The following is a 16,064-nucleotide window of genomic DNA, read 5'->3' on the forward strand; positions in this document are numbered from 1 at the left end:
GCTGTATCAATGTAGGTGACAAAAATCTGGCTAGTCTTAATTCTCTTCATACCTATGTAGCTTAATATTATGCCTTCAGTGTTTATCAGATATGCTATATTATAGAAGTCACATATATATACATATATATATAGAGAGAGAACATAGAAATTATGCCTAACAACTATGCTTTAGTGTCTGTTTTCTATGGTTCTGTGTAGTGACAGTGTCTCAGGGTTGAGAAAAGTAAAAGTTGCTTTATTCTTATGAACTCTTATCTCCCTTTATAAGACCATGAGAGCTATGTAACCCATTCAGATTCACTTTTAGCCTTTATTGATCAGAAACTCACTAATTGATTTTTTGATAAATTGAAGTTATATCTCAGCCTGTTGTCTAGCATAATTTTTATTTTAGTCCAATTTCCAGACCTTTCCTTCTCTCCCACCTTCCATTTATATCACTTAGCTCCTTTTTATCCTTTTTAAAGGGCTATTAAAAAAAAATCCCTGGTCAATAGCTCAGTTGGTTGGAGCATCATCCCATATACCAAAAGAAAGGTTGCAGGTTCTGTTCCCACTGAGGCACATACCTCTAGGTTTCTGGTTCAAAACCCGTTCTGGGAGTGTACAGAAAGCAACTGATCAATGTTTCTCTGATATCAATTTCTCTCTCTCAAAATTAATTAAGAAATACATACCCTTGAGTGAGGATTTTTTAAAAAAGGGCTTAGTCACTTCTTGGCCTTTTGGCTAAGATCAAGTGTAAAAGGGCTTCATTATATTGATTATTAATACTTGCTGTTTGAAATCCACTTTGAAAATAGAGGCAAGTGTTATTTATTTACACTTAAATAATTACTTTTAAAATTCTGACTTATTCATACCAAAGGTGACTAGAAAATAGTTTTATTGTTCTTGTTGCTGTTCTATTATTAATCTGCTTAGTTATTTTCTGTAACCATATAGTCAAATCTTCTGTTTCATATATTAATAGTACAAAATAAATATAGAGAGTATCTTATCTGGAAAATATAGTAAATCTTTTAAAAATGTCTTGCTTTTCAATATCTACTAACATGTTTCAGTAAATACTGGTCTATTGTAAGAATCTATGTGAAACTCATATGCCAGCTCTAATTCATTGTATCTCTGAATCACTGTGTTGAGAAGTATTTACCTCAAAAACAGAGTTTTTAAGAAAGGGTACCAGGCAACAGAATGGGAAGTGTAGTGGGTGTGTCAAGCCTTGACATCTCTTCCTAGATAATCTAGTCTATCAAAATGTTCAAATATTTGAACAATATTTCATAAGGCTTATATATGGATTACCAAAATATCAGGGAACTGTGTTCTCTCTTATGTGCACAAGGAGTTAATAGGATGTAATATAAGATGTCTAGATGAATTATAACCATAATTTCATGGCACAATAATCTTCCATGTAGTAGAACTTGCTTATTTTTAATTATTTACCATAGGAAATAATTAAGTCAGCTTACAACAATATATATATAATCCTGTGGAATTTCTTGATGGATTTAAATTTTGCTCATTCTAAATTGTGTGTGATAATATCAAGTTTTCCTAGTTGATAGTAGAGGTTCATTCTTTCAAGAAAATGTAATCTTGTATGTGCTAGTGCCTTGATTAAATAAGAAGAGTCTTCACTTTTCTGATAAGCATTCTAGTAAAAGCTAATTTACATAGAGATGCCTTGAGCTGCTGCTTCTACTCTTGCCTCCCTTCCGCACACGTTGCCAAGTTTGTTGTGTAGATGCCTGTTTGCATGTACAGCCAATTCAATAAATGTGCCTTTTAACATTTTATTTTTCAATGGAAATTTATCGTTGCTAAAAGTAAACTTTATTTAAAGTGGCTTAGAATTGGTATTTTTGTGCTGTTAATATTTTTGTAAGTCCATGTTGAAAACATCAAATAAAGTCTAATATTTCAGTGGTAAAGCCATGTCTGAAAATTATTCCTATTTATTGAATTTTTAAGGTTTATAATTTTTCAAAGACCACTTTTCTTTCTGAAAAGAACTTGCATTTTCTTATTATAGAGTCAGTGGTTATTAACATACAGTTCATTTTTAACATTTAAAGGAATCTACATAAATGAATCATTTTTAGTGAATGCCTGTTTTTATTTAAGTCTTTATTGTTCAAAGTGTTATATATGTTCCCTTTTTTCCCCATTGACCCCTTTTAGCCCACCCCTACCCTTTTAAATAAAGTTACACATATTGCATGTTTTAAAGACCAACTCTCATATGAACTAGCATTTCTTTTCTAAGTTATTCATAATTGTAGAACCATTATTGAGAAAAGCCACTAATATAGATCAAGTTTTCAAATTATATTTTAAAGACTTCTAAATTGAATTGTTGAAGTAAAATTGTTAAGAATTTAGAATTAGCTTACTTGTGTTATATTTGGAAAATATGGTTCCTAATTACATTTTTAAAAAGTAGATAAAAAACAATAGTTTGAAAAGAGAGTGTTTTAAAACTACATTTTAAAAGGTAGAACAAATTAAATATACTCAGGATATCTTTGGCTTCAAGTAACAGAAATTCCCAACTTACACTAGAAAAGAACATTTTGCCTAACAAAATATTCAGACTTTTATCTTAAGGTATAATATGTCAGAACTTCAATGCCATTTCTCTTGGAGTCTCTTGACTCTTCCCCCTCCATATCTTAGCCTCATCCTTAGGCAGATGGCAAGATGGTTACAGGAATTTGTCCTCATACTGACACACAGCAACACTCAGGCATACCTTTCCCGGAAACCATTTAAAAACCTCCCCCCTCAGTTTTCATTGTTCATTTTTGGTATACAGGTTCAACAAGCTCTGTCACTAAAGTTGAGAAATAAGTCAACTTTCCAACTTCTATACAGAATGGGCTTCTGATAGGAAGAAATGAGTAGAAATGGATGTAAAAGTATGCATCCATTAAATTCTGGATTTTTTTATTTTTTATTGTATAATTTTTTAGTATTTAATATTTACTTTAACTTTTACTTACAAATAGATTTTAAAATAAATTTCCTCTCTATAAATAATTTTCAACCCCTGAGTCAAAATGGTGATTTCCCTCTATCTCAAGTAGTACAAATTGTAGGCAATAAGTTATGCAATCTCTATACTAACAAAAGGTTAATATGCTAATTGGACTGGACATCTTCCGGATGTCCTTCCGGACAAAGCCACGGTGGCGGGGCCGAGGCAGAGGGGTTGGGGAGATCAGGCCCACAGGGGATGGCAGTTAGGGGCGATCAGGCTGGCAGGCAGAGGTGGTTAGGGGCAATCAGGCAGGCAGGCAGGTGAATGGTTAGGAGCCAGCAGTCCAGGATTGCGAGAGAGATGTCCAACTTCCGGTTTAGGCCCCATCCCTGCAGAAGTTGGACATCCCCCAAGGTGTCCCAGATTGGAGAAGGTATAGGCTGTACTGAGGGCCCCCCCTCCTGTGCACAATTTTCGTGCCCCAGGCCTTTAGTATTTTATATAAAATTCGCTTCAATTTTGTTTGGTAATGGGATTTGTTTTTTTATATAATTATACACTATTAGTTCTAAATTAGGCATCTCCAGAAAATTATACCTGAAAAGGTCAGATTCAATTTCATTACCCAAATGGGATTCCACCAAAAATTATGAACAGATTACAAATGGTCAAAAAGGTTTCAAATAAATCCACATATAGTAAAAAGTTAAATGCCTACAAAATGGCCCAATATATTTAAAAAAAATAACCATAAAGATAAATTAATGGGTGTTCATTTTCTTTACCAAAGGATTTGTTATTACATCCTTTAATACATTTAAATTATAAGAATTAACAAAACTGGTTTTACCCAAAGCTTATCAATATGTATTTTCTGTACTACATAAATTATGTACTACATAATTCTCACATATTTTAACCATGTAACATGTATATTTTTTTAAAATCCAGATATAGGGAAGTATAAGTAAAACACACTAGGATTTGAATTTGTTAAGATCAGATTATTTGTAAGTTTGCTGAGAGGAAATATTTATAGTTGTGGGTTGGTTTTGTCCCATGCTCATGTCTTACCTTAGAGTTCACAGAATACTCAACTTCATTGAAGTTCCCTTGAATGAAACAATTGAATACATCAAGCAAGGGAAGAAAAGTGATCCTCTTAGTGGCATTCTTTGCCATAGTAGAGAAAATGCTTAGCTTCTCAGAGATATTGGAAGTCTGTACAATGATATTGCATCAGATTTTGTTAACCATTTATATTTACATCACCTTAAATATTACATATATCCCCAGTTTGAAGTTTTGCCAAATACTGAGCCCATTTGAGTTCAAAAGGCAATGTCACTGAAATAGTGGGAATATGAATATATATATATATATATATATATATATATATATACACACACACATATATATATAAAATAATCTAATAAAAGATATGCAAATTAACCATCACTCCATCACTCTGCAACAAAGATGGCGGCACCCATAGCAGCCAGGGCAGAATGCTGGAGGTGTCACCCCGGCAACGTGAGCCCAGCAGGCAAGTATGCCCACAGGCAGCACCCAGCAGGGCCTGATTAGCCGTCGCCGTGGTGTAGAGGAGGCAGGCCCCGCAGAGGGCAGAGAACCACAGGGAATGGGCCCAAGCCATCAGTAGGACATCCCCTGAAGGCTCCCGGACTGGAGAGGGTGCAGGTTGGGCTGAGGGCCCCCCCCCCACATGAATTTCATGCACCAGGCCTCTAGTACACACACACACACACACACACACACTAGAGGCCCAATGCACAAAATTCATTCACAGGATGTAGGATCCCTAGGCCTGGCCAGTGATTAGGGTTGATCAGGTTCCCCGCCTCCCTGCCTCATCCTTCCCTCGCTGCCCACAAGCCACCACCACATGGTTCCCTGCATCCTGGCCTCCCCGCGTCCTCCTTCCCTCCCTCCCTCAACACCCTGCCACCACTGCTGGTCGCCTGCCATGTTTCACGCCGCCCCCTGGTGGTCAACACATGTCATAGTGAGCGATCAAACTCCTGGTCTCCCGGTTGAACTCCCAAAGGGACGAGTTGCATATTAGCCTTTTATTATATAGGATTAGTCAGCTCAGACAGCCATAACAAAATATCATAAATTTGTGTGGCTTAAACGACAGAAATGTATTTTTCTCACAGTTCTGACAGCTGGAATTTGGAGTCAGGGTACCAGCATAGCATTGTCCCATATACCGTAAAGTGGTGGATCGATTGCTAGTCAGGGCACATGCCCAGGTTGCAGATTCAATACCCAGTCCAGTGAATGTGGGAAACAATGGAACAATGTTTCTCTCTCGCTCCCTTCTTCTATCTGAGATCAATTAAAATGAATGATAAATAAATAAATAATGTTCTCTAAGTATGGTTTTAACAGGAAAGACATTAGTGATCCATGAAGTGAAAAACGCATTGTAACACACATATGTAGCATAACCCCATTTAAAAATATATATATTTATTGATTTCAGAGGAAGGGAGAGGGAGAGATAGCTAGAAACATCAGTGATGAAAAAGAATCATTGATCAGCTGCCTCTCGCACCTCCCTACTGAGGATCAAGCCTGAAACCTGACCGGGAATCAAATCGTGACCTCCTGGTTCATAGATCAATGCTCAACCACTGAGGCCCACCAGCTGGCCCCCATTTTTATAAATACCAGGCACATGAGGTACATTGGCAAACGAAAGTCTGAAATTGCCCGAATTCCTTTGCAGCTAGGTTTCTGGATATGAATTCATTTCTGCTGATTGGATGCGCTTGCACAATATTTTGAAGGCAGAAGTGGGGCCGAGGCATCTTCCCGCAGTTTGGGCTGTTTGCTGCTGGTGATCATGTTCGCAGAGATGTGGAGGTTTTCTGCAGCAGGATCCAGGCTGTGCACAGGCAGTTGTGGCAGAGGCAGTGCCCAGTGACCTGTTTTGTGGGAGCTGGAAGGCACTTGCAGGGGCAGCAGTTTCCAGATCCCCAGGTCACAACCGTGCCAGCGTGTCCTAGAATTCAGTTGTGGCTGAGGGTGCAGCTCCTCCCGCTGGCCAGGGAGTCTTCCTGGAGGCCCAGCCTAGTACCCACTCCTCCAGCTTTCTGATGATTTCCCAAGCACCAATTCCCTGTGCTAAATTCTTTCCTGCCTAAAATATCAAAGATCTAAAAATATTTTGGATTCTCTACTTTCAATGAAAACAATGCTGCACAGGGTCAGGTATGAGAAGTGGGTGAGGTGTTGCAGAAGGCTCCCTTCTTTGAGTCTGAGCTTCCTCTTCTATAGAATGGAGACCAAAGATTATAATCTGTTCATAGTTACTGCAGACCATGGCAGCTGTGTTTCCCAAAGATGGCCACAACATCTCCCATCCCTCCTGTGGCTTTGCCACTTTCTACCACGTCCTCTCTCTTAAAGTGGGGCTGACCTCTGATGCGCTGGTAGACAGCACACTGGTCGTCTGCAGAATTCCAAGGCCAAGGCCGAAAAGGTATGGGTCTGCAGCCCCGCCCACTCTGCCAGGGTTTCCAGCTCCCACCCTGCTCACCCTGCATGAGTTCTGGACTCCATTGAGTTGGTGGGCACGGCCAATGAGGGCGTATGAATTCCGGCCCCGCCCAAGCCACTCGGTTCTCCAGCTCGTGCAGGGTCTCACCCTCCCGGCTCGATTCCCCACTGGTCAGTTGTGCTACCCCAGCGCCTTGCTGCACACCATGGCCCACCTGCTGGTGCTTCTAGGCCCAGCAGGCAGGGTAAGTGCCTGGGTCGGGCCTGTGCCTCCTGATTACTGGGCACCTCCGTGCCCTGTGCCCCGCCACCCCTATACCTGCTGCTGCTCGGACCAGTGCTAGATACCTGGCTGCTGTGCGTGGCCTGTGAGGACTGCGGCAGCCACCAGGTTAGCCCCCACCCCATTCCTGATTCTGGCACCCTGATCCCGGGCCCACTTCTGCCACAGGAGAGCTTTGCCCATGCAGCTGCCCGAGACCAAGCACCTCAAATTTCTGCCAGCCACGGTGGTTGGCCCCACCCCCTATTGGGGTGGGGGTGCTGATCAGGGCCCTGATCAAGCAAGTTGGCTGACACAGTGCATGTTATAGCCACCAGTAGTTCTGGTTGTTTCACCATTCCTGCCACTGCACACACGCATACTAGAGGCCCAGTGTACGGATACGTACACCAGTGGGGTCCCTTGGCCTGACTTGTGGGGATCGGGCCAAAACCGGCTCTCCAATATCTCCTGAGGGGTCCCGGATTGCAAAGGCACAGGCCAGGCCGACAGACCCCTACCTGCACAATCAGGGTCCAGGAGGGACCATGGGAGGTCTGCAAGGCGTGTCTGGCTCATTTCACCCAGTCCCAATAGGGCCGATCGGGGCCAGCTGGCCAGGGAGGGACCGAGGGAGGGCTCCAGTTTGTGTCTGGCCCGTCGTGCCCAATCGGCTGGACTCCAGGAGCAAACTAACCTACCAGTCAGAGCATCTGCCCCCCAGTAGTCAATGTACATCATAGCTACTGGTCGAATGGTCACTTAGGTTTTATATATATATCGATATACCAGAGGCCCAGTGCAGGAAATTCGTGCACTTGTGGGGGTCTCTTAGTCTGGCCTGTGACCTCTTGCAAACCAGGAGCCCTCAGGGGATGTCTGACTGCCACGGAGGCAGGAGAGGCTCCCGCCACTGCCGCTGCACTCGCCAGCAGTGAGCCCCCTGGTGGTCAATGCACGTCATAGTGACTGGTCATTCCTCCATTCTGTAGATTTGCATATTAGCCGTTTATTATATAGGATTTGCATAGAGTGAATACTGGTCATGATTCATCGTGTTGTGTGTTTTTGTGTGTGTTTTTATTTTTTATTTTTTTTAATATATTTTATTGATTTTCTACAGAAAGGAAGGGAGAGGGATAGAGAGTTAGAAACATCAATGAGAGAGAAACATCGATCAGCCGCCTCCTGCACATCCCACACTGGGGATATGCCCTCAACCAACGTACATGCCCTTGACTGGAATTGAACCTGGGACCTTTCAGTCTGCAAGCTGACGCTCTATCCACTGAGCCAAACCAGTCAGGGCTGTGTGCGTGTTTTTAAATTGGTATTTCCAGTGAGATTTGCTTATCTCAGGAAACCATATCTGACAGTCTGTAGTGAATCACAATTTTGATTACATCCCATTTTATCTTTGTAAATATGCCAGTAGCGTACCAGTGCACCGTGGTTTTGACGTATTGCCAATCCTAGTTCCTTGAAGTTAAAGTCAGCCTTTATAAAAGTAATTCCAGTAAATCTTTGTTAATAAAAAAGTTCCTCATTTTGAATGCAAGCCAGATAATAGAAATATAATTACATTATTTTACTGAATTACCAAGGGAGGTAATTCAGTAAATGATAATTTAGTAGTATTCACCACTCTATTCACTAATAATGATAATTTAGTAGTATTCACCACTCTATTCACTAATATTTAATAAGTAGTACTTATGCAAGTGTCATTTATATTCTATAGATTATAATCAGTAATAAGTGATTGTTGCTGAGGTTATACGGTAATCATATTTTTTGTTTACCAAAAATAATTTTGGAAAATGCAAATTTGATTATGTCATTAGTTTAACAACCATGGCCTTCCTTTGCTCTTAAAGTCAGGTAGTTAGATGTAAATCTTTACCACGATCTTGGGGACTTTGAATTTTTTGGTTCCTGTCTATCTTTTCATTTTTTTCTTATGCTACTATTTCCCTTGCTCAACATGCTGTAAATAAACTGTTCTTATTTTAGCTCCTTTTCATCAGATATGTTGTATGTCACAAGGAGTAAAAAAATATTCCAATTGGTTTATGAAAAAATAAAAGGGGATTTATTACTTGATCAAAGTAAGAGGTCTTCTTTTCATAATGGAAGGGTTTTGTTATTGTTTTTGTTTTCTCCTCACAAGAGTCAAGAAAGGTTCCCTATAGGATGCTACTCTACAGAGGCAGCAGTGCTTTTGTTTGTTAGTTTGTTTGTTTGTTTGAGTTTGAGTTTTTGTGTGCTTTTTTTATTAGATCTCATGGCATAGTGTTGTAAAAATGCAGGTGTTTTGCAAAGGTCAGGGAGGCTCACCTTCAAATATTTAGAATGCAATTTTTTAATATTTCATTATTATTATTTTAAGTAACAACTCTTTTCTTCCTACTTATGCTTTTTCATGTCTTAGGATGTAGTATGGACATATTACTTTTTGGAGATCTGATCTTATTCTAACAGAACATGCTGAGCACTCTGCTGCCATTGTAAGAGAAAATGTAAAGCTATTCCTAAGTCATTTCTCTGTGGGGTAGAAAGAACATTCACAGCAAATCATTGCTTTTTACCAAATCTATCATTAGGTATCAGGTTGGGAATGCAGACATAGCCACAGCATAGATCTAAGAAAGTATGGGCCAAAATGTTTGAGGGAAATCTACATATTGATGAGGGGTATTTATTTATTTAGTTTTTTTTATTTAAAATTATTTTATTAAATATATACATAGAAAAACATAAACATATTTAAGCATATGACTTGCAATACAAAAATAAGTGTGTTTATAAGAAACAAAATTGAATACGTCTCTGTTGATCAAAGCAAGGCAGATCAAATGAGCAAACAGTTTTGTAGACATTGAAGTACTAAAGATTTGTCTTCAATAATTTAGACCTTATATATTAAAACCTTAACCCAGATAAAGATACTACATTTTTTAAGTTAACAAGTAATGTTCATGAAAATTGACCATTTTCATGTTACAAAGATAATCTTAATACATTCAAAACATAAAACTAAAAGGCATTTTCTGAACTCTTTTGAACACAACTAGAAATTTATAACAAAATTTAAAAACATAAGAGAAACAAAAAGTTCTACTTAGAAATAAAACAGTGATAATTCTTGGATAAAACTAGAAATATCCATTGAACTGCAACATAGCTCATAATTTTAACAGGACATACCAGATCTGAGATACAACTAAAGTAATTATCAGAGGAAATTTGATTGCATTAGACATAGATCCATATTAATTACAATTAATATAAAATAATTAAATATCAAATCTTAAAAGTTCGTGAAAATCAACAATAAATTAAACTAAAATAAGACAAAGAATAACTTGAAGGAATTGCCACCTCAATTAAAGTGGCACTAACGCTGTTGAAGAGAATTCTTACCCTCATGGAGCTTTCTGATTATTTAGATAAAATTAATCATTTAAGGAGGCAAGTTATTTCTTCCCCCTCCCCTCCAAAGCTGCAGCATTAAGGTAAAAATTCCTAACACAATATGGCCACTATTTGACTATACAGATACAAATATTTACTATTGAAATATTTAAGATTGTCAATTGACATAGTGCTTATGAATAACCACAAAATAAATGAGCCATTCTTACATAATTTAATATTGATAATTTACAGTATATTTACAGGCATACCTCAAAGATTTTGTGGGTTCAGTTCCAGACAACTGCAGTAAAATGAGTCATAATCATTTTGCTAGTGGAGCTCTTGCCTCCAATTTGTAAAAAATGCAATATTGGTGAGGTGCAATAAAGTGAAGTGTAATAAAATGAGTGTGCCTGTATAGTCTATTTCAAGAGAGTGTTTTTCTTTCCAGAACCTATTGAAATATTTTTATTTAGCTGTGCATACACATTTGTAGGAACATTTTGATGGATATGATGGTTTCTGTTTGATCAATATTAATTTAAAGCTCCTGGATATCCTTGGAGAGCTAATCAAGAAGGTAGAAAATTTTCCACATTAATGTTGTCAAGTGACAGTAGATTTAAGAGGTAATGAACATTATTTACTTAAAAAGAAAATGTTTTCCCTTATGCAATTACTGTTAGAAGAATCATTAGCCACAACAAAAGCTCTATGAGTCAGTTAAACATATGTCTCAATCTATAATTTATACTTCTTAACAGTCTGTGATCCCTTGGGTCAAGATTACTTTAGAAATACAAAGAGAACCCTAAAACTAAATAATTTCATTTATAAAATGAACATGTAAATTATCTGCTAAATTACTTGCACTTAATTAGTAATTTTGCATAATGACACACATTCTCTTTGGGTCTCTTCAAGCTCTGACAGATAACACTTTACAAATGTTACTTAAGTTCCACTTACACACAAATCTTGTAGAAATGCACTATTAGTCTAAATATGCAAACGTGAGCAGTCCTGGTATTCCTTAGGCAAAACTGTCATTCAACATTTCTGCTAAAGGGTTCCTTGGCTCATTCTGAATGTGGCATTTCTTACATGAGACACTGAAAATGACAATTTTTTGAAGTTTGTAAGTGGATAACACATTATACAATTATTAGAATCAGTTCACTTCACTTTTAGTTTAGAAATTCAAATTACAAAAATACATATCTTCTGGTTTAAAAGCTGTCTGTTGTTGTTGTTGTTGTTAACATTAAAATAACTGTAAAACACAACTACTACTAATCACACCAGGGCAGTGTTCCACCTGACTTGTTTTAATCTTGTCATAGTTGCTTTGCTTCTTAAGCTATGATGGGAACCCGAGTTTGTCACCACAAAATACTCCTTTTGAGATACTAAATTTAAGCTAGTTATTTTTAAGAAACAAAAGACTCAGAGAGAACCTTTGACCCTTTACCTGTCTAAAGGAATTTAGGTACAAAATTCTGCTTTGGAAGGGAACCTTAGTATGTTCACCTTAGCACATTTACCTTGATATACATGAATTAAGTGTGGCAGACAGGGATGATCAAAGCGAGTCTGTTTGTTAGACCCCCCTCAGTGTCCTCTTGTTTCTGGGTGGCCAAGCAAAAATTTGTATACCACATGCTTGCTCTTTCTCATCTACCTGTGAATTACTTATTTTCCCTCTTGTTCTCCTTTGTCCAGAATGGCATATAAGCCTCAACTGCCCAATGAGTCCTGGGGTCTCAAATTCTTCTGAAGTCCCTGTATACACATAGATAATAAATTTAATAAATTTCATTTTCTCCTATTAATCTGCATCATGTTAATTTGATTATTAGCCCAGCCAGAAGAAATTAGAATGTGGAAGGAAAACTATTTTTTTACCCCCATACAGTAAAATATGTAAAATCAACAAAATCAAAAGTTGGTTCTTTGAAATTATATATGATTAATACAGCCTTGGTAAGACTTATCAAGAAAGAAAACACAGACTGAAAATATCAGGAATAAGAAAAGGGGACATCACTTAGGTCTTACAGTAAATAATAAGCAAGTGATAGATATTAGATATTCTTGGCTGATATTCTGAAGTCATCTTGCCGGTTCTCATGCTAACAACAAGGTGACCGTGCAGAAGATTGTATTCCTTCCCGTTGGCGCAATAAACTTCAGGGAAGCCATGTGCATTGGAAAGGAGATTTTTCACAACCTGAAAATTGTCAGCAAAAAGAAATATATGAAAGATGCCACCAATGTGGGAGATGAAGGCAGATTTGCTCCTGGAGAATAAAGAAGCCCTGGAGCTGCTGAAAAATGTGATAGGAATAGCCATCTACAGTGGGGCCTTAACTTACGAGTTTAATTCGATCCGAGACCGAGCTCGTTAAGGAGCTTGTTAACTCAAATTACTCTGTCAACTCAATGCAAAAAATCAGCCGAGAGACAGCTGGTATCTCAAAAAACTTGTTAGTCAGGACACTCCTAAGTCAAGGCCCCACTGTACATGGAAAACATTGCCCCTGGCATGTATGTGGCTGCCTATGACTTCTTCATTTGGGGAAAGTCTTACCTAAACTTCGAGTCACCCAGTGACTCCAGCAGTTATATCACCTGACAAGCTAGCCAATCTGAATAAGCCCTTCATCAGGGACTCCCCAGTGGTGTTTATTGAAGAGTCTTTTGACCAAGATAACTGGGAAACTTAGCAGAAATGCACTGTCAGTACAGGAATCGAGGTGGTGGTGGTGGTGGTGGGGTGATTTGTCACAGTGACAAATCCTAAATATATTTTCAAGGCCATGGGAGAGAAATTGTTGAACTTCTTCCCACTCAATGTGAACCACACTGGCCCCATGACCAAATCTCTCCAGTTGTATAAGCTGGCTTTGTCCAGTGGGTGGGGCATCATGGTGTCTCATTCATCATTCTGGGGAGAGTGCTGCTCTTCCCTGGTCAGATCCACACTGGTGCACCTTGATAATCTGAGCATTGGCCAATGAAACCAGCTCCTCAGAATTGAAGAGGAACTGGACAGAAAGGCTAAGTTTGTCGACAGGTACTTTAGAAATCCCATAGTCAAGTAAGCTATGGTCAGGTGAGCCCCGAGTCACTTCTACTTCTGATGTTCTCCAGGATAGTTCAAGGGCCAGTTGATATTAGAAGGGACTTCTGGTGGTTAACTCCTCTCACTCATCCCTGTGATGTTCTCTCACTGCTTTTTGAAAGCTGCCACAGAAGCCAGCTTTGACCATCCAGAGCCCTGGTGAACACCCTAGTTCTGTAATTCTTGGATTTACCCAAATCATTTTTCGTCTCACTTGGCTTGTCAACAAGTGTCTGCAGCTAAGTGTATCCACATTGTAACCTCCCAGGCGTCCTCGGGTAATAACGCCAGTGGTTTTGTGTGCAAAATAAAAAGCCCTCAGTGACCAGGAAAAAATGTAATTATCAGAACGAATATTTAATTAATAGAAGTTAATAGCAGAAGACACTTTCTACATTTGTTTATTTTATTCTTTTTATAATACGTTCTTTTTGGTAAACAACATAAAAATTCAAGTGAAACAATTTTTATGAAGTACTGGGCAAAGTCTAACCATGTTTTGGGAAATAATCATTTCTATACACAACTGTGAGATCTTAGATTTTTATTATTTTTTTATTGTGAGTCATAATACACATTAAAGTATATAGAACACCACTGTACAGCTTCATGATTTTCACACAGATGCCTTTGTAATCACAAACAGGTCAAGAATAGAACTTTGTCAGCATTTTAGAGTCCCTTGCATGTCCCTTCTAATCCAGCCCCCTCTTTCTTTCCTCAAAGTAAACACTATCCTGAATTTCAACATAATACAGTAGTTTGGGCTGTTTTTCACTTATCTAAATGGAATCAAATTGTATGTGATTATTTGGGTCTGACTTCAGTTACGTAACATGATGTTTGTGTATCCATCCCCATTTTCATGGCTATATAATTTCTCATTTATTAATATACTAAAATTTATCACTTCAGCTGCTTATGGACATTTGGGTTATTTTTGAGTTTAGACTATTATGAAGAATGTTACAAAACATCAAAAAAACATTCTTGAATGTGAATCTTCATTCATGTGCAGGTATTGCTGTTGTGTTAGGATTTAATTAATTATTTAAACCCTATTGCTATCTCTAACAGAAATCCCAGGTGTCCACAAATTCCAGGGGTCAGAAGGTTCTGAACACTTGGTTGGAACTTGGAAGATCTATGGGCCAGGAGTCAAAGTGAACAGCAGAAAAAAACCATGACCATCAATAGGACTGTAGCTAGCCCAGCTTTGAAGCATCACCATCCCTGAAATTAGATTAATTAAATTAATTGATCAAAATTATCTAGAAAATATCAATACAAGCATAATTGACTATACAACTCAAGCAAAATTAATCCTACAGATAGGCCTGCATAAGTGAACAATGATATAGTACATGTTTATTAATTGTAGCATGCTAAAACACCAAATTATAAAACAAAAAATGGAAAACAGCAATAATATTCTGTCCGTTGCCACCAGAATGCTTACACTTTGTCCAAATAGAAAGAATAGCCACACTAACAGGCTTGATAATGTGCCTGGGCCCAACAATGTGGACTCCCTCTCACTGAGCCTGTAGTAGATATTGCTCATGCTGAATGCTCAACCAAATTAGTAGTAGAGACTAAAGTTAAGTTATTGGTATGGCTCTAGCTTTTGAGTTCAGCTAGCCACTGTGTGATAGATGGATCACATTGAGTTCTTTCCACCCTTGAATGGTAAATAATTCATCCATACTGCATTTCTACATTCTGGGTGACTAAGATGACCTTAAAGATCCCCTCAGCTACACTAAACTTTAGACAAGTTTCTTCCTGACTACAGGTTTCTGATCTGCCTTTTCTTTGAGCATTTACCTCAGAAAATTTTCAATTGTAAATTCTTTTTCCTTCCCTTTGAAATGTATGTAAATCTTCTCAGAACCTATTGCCAGTTTTATAACTCAGGGAATGTCTTTCTCAAGGACCTAAAAGCCATCTCTTTGAAATGTAGACATCAAAGGAAATAACACCCTATTTCCCACTCTTTCTCAGAAGGGTGGGAACTTAACTTCAATGGGCAAGAATTAACGAATCACCTAATTACTTAGAAAAAAAATTGCAAACTCAGAAATAACTCAGTGTGCTAGACACATACCAATAATCAACCTCACTTCCATAGTCCTCTAATATTTTTCCACTAGCTCACTCCAGTGCTTAAAATCTCTCCCACCTTTTGTTCAAGTGGAGTAGAATTCAATTTGCTTCCCTATTGCAATAATCTTAAATAAGGTATTTCTTGCCTTTTAACTTTGGTGCAATTTTTCCTTTGACGTGGGTGCGGCTCTGGTTTTCCTTCTCTGTCTGCAGTGTTTGGACTACCAAATCTACTCAAGGACTAAGAAATTGGCTGATTTATTATAATGGGATCATGATCAGTGCCTTAGAAAAGTAATGCACAATGTGGCAAAGTTGGTGCAGCATTGTTAGGTAGGAAGTTAGACATGAGAGGCTGGGTGGAGCCTGCCCTGGGGCCCTGAACCCTGGGGTTGGACCAACATTGCCTTCAGACCTCCTCTCTGTGGGCAGCCCAGCAGCCAGCAGACTGCCAGGGGCAGTGGGCAGGTTGAGAACCAGCCCATTCTTGGCACAAGCTCAGAAGAAAGTGACATCACTGTGACCTTACTAGGTCCTGGACTAATTATAATAACATTTGGATTGCAGTTTTGACCTCCACCACACTAGTAGGTTTTTCTGTATGAATTATGGGTGTCGGCATTTACAGAAGAAATA

At 38.5% G+C, this 16,064-nt stretch overlaps 1 long non-coding RNA gene and 2 pseudogenes across 1 annotated transcript in view; 2 read left to right on the top strand and 1 right to left on the bottom strand.

The window, feature by feature from the left end:
- The window catches only part of LOC132234303 (uncharacterized), an 887,296-nt gene that overhangs the window by 549,021 nt on the left and 322,211 nt on the right, over positions 1-16,064 (bottom strand). The gene's annotated exons all lie outside the window — the stretch shown is intronic.
- LOC132236397 (U2 spliceosomal RNA) lies at positions 712-850 on the top strand (annotated as a pseudogene).
- LOC132234420 (alpha-enolase-like) lies at positions 6,342-13,302 on the top strand (annotated as a pseudogene).

Source organism: Myotis daubentonii, chromosome 5, assembly GCF_963259705.1.
Source record: "Myotis daubentonii chromosome 5, mMyoDau2.1, whole genome shotgun sequence".
Lineage (NCBI taxonomy): Eukaryota > Metazoa > Chordata > Mammalia > Chiroptera > Vespertilionidae > Myotis > Myotis daubentonii.